This window comes from Lepidothrix coronata, unplaced genomic scaffold (genome assembly GCF_001604755.1).
Source record: "Lepidothrix coronata isolate B3197 unplaced genomic scaffold, Lepidothrix_coronata-1.0 Scaffold85, whole genome shotgun sequence".
Classification (NCBI taxonomy): domain Eukaryota; kingdom Metazoa; phylum Chordata; class Aves; order Passeriformes; family Pipridae; genus Lepidothrix; species Lepidothrix coronata.
Window position 1 is genome coordinate 1098581 of NW_016690265.1, and position 5000 is coordinate 1103580.

The 5000-nt window shown below is 41.1% G+C and overlaps 1 long non-coding RNA gene across 2 annotated transcripts in view; it reads left to right on the forward strand.

Annotated features, from left to right (window-relative positions):
* The first annotated feature begins 4941 nt into the window (after positions 1 to 4941).
* Positions 4942 to 5000, forward strand: part of LOC108500138 — a 2579-nt gene continuing 2520 nt past the window's right edge. For both annotated transcript variants that reach the window (XR_001875766.1, XR_001875765.1), the window contains exon 1: positions 4942 to 4980. This is a non-coding gene — a long non-coding RNA (uncharacterized LOC108500138). The remainder of the gene's footprint in view (positions 4981 to 5000) is intronic.

A 5000-nucleotide genomic window follows, 5' to 3' on the forward strand; every position in this document is an offset into this window, starting at 1 on the left:
TCACCTAAAAAATCCACTGCGCAGGCTCAAAGGGTTAATGACCTTTCCCAAATCTTCGCTCGCGAAGACTGGCCATACCTTCTACCTTCAAATTTCTGGGGCTTTCCACCAGAGGACTGCACATGATCCACAGTGTTGCATCAGACTGTGTAAAACTCCCTCCCCTGAGGGGAGGTATCTGGGTGTTCCACCTGAACCTGGGTGTATATTAACCCACTGAAATTCGTGTTTCGGGGCTTTCCACACCTCTGATGGCTCAAGACTGTGACCATCACTCCAAACAACAAACATCTAAATTGCAACAATCAAGCCTCATGACTGGATTCACGGGTGGTGGTATCTTTCTACTCTTATCCTTTCTTTATCTTTCTTTTCCTTATACATTTTCTGAAGTGTTACTTTTATGCTTTTATATTATTATATTTCTATAGATAATAATGACCCAAAGAGCTACATTCCTGCTTCCTACTGCAACCAAATTATTCTCAAATAAATCCTACATATATATATATATTTATAAACACCGATAATTCAGTGTCATTTCACTCTAATCTACCTCAAGTGATCTATTAATAAGAACCTGAGTTACCCTCACCTTCAGGGGTGGTTGTAACAGCCTAGCAACAAAAAGTTGTGTCCAACTCCATGAGGAGTGCAGCAAGTCATACCTCTCCTGGCCAAAACTAAGAATGGTTGGGTGCTAGTCGTGTGTTATCACACTATTTCAGTTCCTGATTTGGACTTCTTTGCTTCATTTATCCATGTATTGCCCTAATGCTTTGTCTCAAATGGAACCGCTTGGTCTGTGCTATGTGGGCTGTGTGGTAAAGACACAGAGAGAGAAAGAAGGGTGGTCTCATCTGGTACTATCAAAATACAACAGTGAAGGTTAAAAAACCAGCTGAGTACCATGTTATTCAGGTGAAAGTAGACTTATCCATAGGATGATGGATGTATTGAAGGCCAAATATCGAGTCAGTAAAGGAAACACACATTTTCCTGTTGGTGGAGGTTGCTGACTGCCAATGAACAACTTTTCAAAACAGTATGAACATGAGTTACCTCCTGATACCCATGTCTTGGCAATGGTGAAATGTACCATCCCTGTACAGAACTTTTTAACTTGTAAGTTTACTTTTAAAATGATTTTTTATTTTGAGAAGCTGGTATTGTCTCACATAAAATAGAAAGAGGGGGCAATACAATGAAACATTTAATTTGAACCAAAGCACTTGTGAGGTGTGACTCATAATATGCGTGTTAATCAGCTAATAATACACAATTCACACCTTCACTTCCCACTTTTCAGCCTTGACCTCATTGACCTCAGTTTTCTCATTGACTTCCTTGCAACTGGTCAGGCTGAGAGTTTGCTGTTAGAAAAGCTTGTGTACAAACTTGTAACTTCCACTGTTTGAACATAGGCAAAAAAGTAGAGAATGTAATTGTGAAAAGCAAGTCTGGTTTCTTTTCTGTAACTATTGTAGAATTAACTGATGTTTTTAATTTATTTTTATGAATGTAATTATAAACTGATATCTCAGACTGAAAGCTGCTTTTATGTTATATACAAGTAGCTACAAAGGCAATTTCGCTGGCTTCTATGTTTAATCATTTGCATTTATACTCATTACTGCATACATATGGCAGAACTGAAGCATAGAACTGTATTTCTAAGGCAACAGTAATTTTTTCAGACACTAATTAAGCCTATTAAAAGTACAGATCTGCTCACGCTCTCATTCACAGAATAAAGGCAGCAAAGCAGACAACTTGGCACGTTGGATAGGAAATTATTATATTTTTATGTCATACATTTGCAAATATGTCTTCTTGAACTACTCAAGGCCAAATTCTATGAGACTTTCTTGGACTGGACAACTGGGAAATTGAGAGAGAGCCGTGGCTGTAGTGATGGCTCAGCTGTGCAGATGACCTTGGCTTTACAAGCTCCCTCAGCTCCACAGACCCTTTGAGTCCTGTATTTGTTCCAGGCACTCTTACCTCATCATATCCTTCATGGCTGCGTGAGAATACTTTCCCCCAAAGAAGCCACAAAAGAGTTCAAGAAGGGTTTTAACTTTCCTTTTGGTGAGTGACACAGCAGCCAAGAGCTGCTGACTTCACAAGGTCCATCAAAAACACAGGCTTGCAAGTTGCACAGCGACGGTAGCTGTAGGTACTGGTGTGCTGTTCCCAGAGGCTCTCCCAGCCCTGAAGAACTGGAATGTCATTAATAGCCCACTGTTATTTTTTGGTGAGGCGCTGAACTGCTGGCTGCATCTATATTTAGTGGTGGTGTAACTTAAATCAAAGCCCTGACGTTATTAGCAGCAGCATGGACATTTAATTGGATTTAAGAAACACACTCCAGGCCAGCCTCTCTTCTCAGTTACACCTGGGCAGCTCTGCTAGGACAGATGGGTTTGTCTTCTGGTTTTCAGAGTTGAGTTTGACCAAATATGTGTCTAAATGGTGATATTCCATTAATCTCCATGCAAACTCAGATTTTAAAAATGCACTCTCAATTTACATTGGGGCACAGTAGTGGGCACTGTGGCCTGTGGACTTGAACTGTGTATCCAAAATGTAGGCTTACAGGATCATAGGATAATTCAGGTTAGAAGGGAACTGAGGAGGTCTCTAGTCCAGCCTCCTGATCAAAGCAAGGTTGTATCTGAGGTCAGACCAGTTTGCTCACAGCTTTATCCTGTCTTTGAAAACCTCCAAGGACGGAGGTACATCCTCCCTGGGTAACTGTTCTCCTGCTGGACCATCCCTGTGAAAAAGCTCCTGCTCGTTTCCAGCCTATCTTTTCACATCTTGTGCCTATTTTCTCTCGTCCTCCCATCATGGAATTCTGTGAAGCATCCAGCTCCATCATTTTGATGAACTCCTCGTGGTGCTAGGAAGCCTATAATTCACACTAATCCCAAAGGGCAGCTGGGGATTGCATCTAGATTCTCTTTACCTCAAAAGGTTGGACTTGCTCTCCTCGAGTTTACTCCTACTCTCTTTGATTCCAAGTGATTTCTTCCCGAATGTCCTGTCAAAGGTTGGGCAGAACTGCTGTGGAGGTGGAGACCTGCTTCCAAGTGGGACTCTGTGGGACTCCTGAAGGAATATTTTCAGTGTTCCTATATATGCTTCTCCTTTGAGATGTCTTTTAGGCCTTTTGGGGCTAATTTAAGTGCCCCAAGCACAAACAGATTTTGAGGATTCACTTTGACATGATCTTTCCCAGCTGAAACTGGAATGAGAACTTGGGAATGACGGTCTCAGTTCAGCAAAGCCTTTAAGATGCTCCAAATTGCTTTGCAGGGCCGGAGAAGGCTGAATTATCCACTTTAATCCAAAACCTTTATTTAAACACTTCACCAGCATGTGCTCTAAACCCATGGACTGTGAGCATGCAGGCTGTGTCATAATGTGGGTTTTTTCTTATGTCATATGATAAGGAAAAAAAAGGTATTGCTTTTTAAATTTAGATCACTGTTTTTAGAACAGACCACATTATAGAAGGGTTTTTTTTGCTATGGAAGTGTCAACTCATTACATAGATAAGAACATCAATCTGTTTACGACTTTTTCTCTGACAAATATAACAAGAATTTCCTGCTATCTTGGAAATTAGTGATCTTCTTTGGCCTGAGATTCAGTTATGTTGACCTCCCTGTCATAACCCTGCCTATATTTCCAAAGTGTATGTTTTTCCCTGTCACAGAAGCACAGAGACAGAACTAGCTTTACACAGTTCATGAGGGGAAAAAAAAAGAAAAAAAAGATGCTGTTGTGACAGAACAGATGCTGTATAGAAAGGATTGCTTACAGATACATTGTAAGTTAATCACATCTTTTCTAAAGTATATAGAAAAATTCTCGTTAATGTCTGAAATGAAATACTTATTATTACAGGAAATTAAATTACTTACAACATTTTTTTTCACAGCCTCTCACTCTCAATACACACTCCTTTTTGCATACACATACACACACACATAACTATTGTTAATTAAGACTGTCTCCATTATGGAGCTAATTAACAATTAGCATAAACATAATTAGCTAATGCTGACATTTAACTCATTACATTGTTTAAATAATTTTCAGAAATTGCCCTTAGTGGCATTCTGTCATACTGAAATAATGGCAGCACTTTGTCATGTAAATTAAATGACATTTGTGTTGTTTCCTCTCTAACTCATGCATGGAAGAATCCTTTTTTTAATTTGAACTACATTCAGTTCAGAATCCAAGGTGATTCCTAAAACTTGAGCTACAGCATGTGCTCCTTGCATACCCTGCATAAGTAGCCTTGGTGACCTGCATCCTTTTCCTTCTGGAAGCCCTCTTGATCTCTCTTTCCTGAGCGCTCCCCACAGGTGATTCCAACCCTCTAGTTTGTCCTTGTGAGATCCCACCAGGAGTCCAGCTCTGGGGTCCTCAGCATAGGAAAAACATGGACCTGTTGAAGTGAGTCCAGAGGAGGGCTGGAGCACCTCTGTAATGGAGACAGGCTGAGAGAGAGGGAGTTGTTCAGCCTGGAGAAGTGAAGCCTCCAGAGAGACCTTATTTTGGCCTTCCAGTACTTAAAGAGGGCCTATAAGACAGTGGAGGACAGACTTTTTAGGAAGGTCTGCTGTGATAGGTCAAGGGGTAATGGTATAAAACAAAGGAGGGTAGATACAGAATAGATATAAAGAAAAAATATTATGATGAGGGTGGTGAAACATTGGAAAAGGTTGCTCAGAGAGGTGATGGATGCCCCGTCCTTGGAAACATTCATGGTCAGACTGGATTGGGCTCCGAGCAACCTGGTCTAGTGGAGATTGTCCCTGGTCACCGCAGGAGTTGGACTAGATGGTAGTTAAAGGTCTCTTCCAACACAAACAATTCCACGATTCCATGATCTGTGGGCAAAGAGCTCCATGTGCTCTGTGACTCAGCTCCCTGTCTGAGGGCCAGAGGAGTGGCATGAGGGTACAAACCTTTAGTGACAC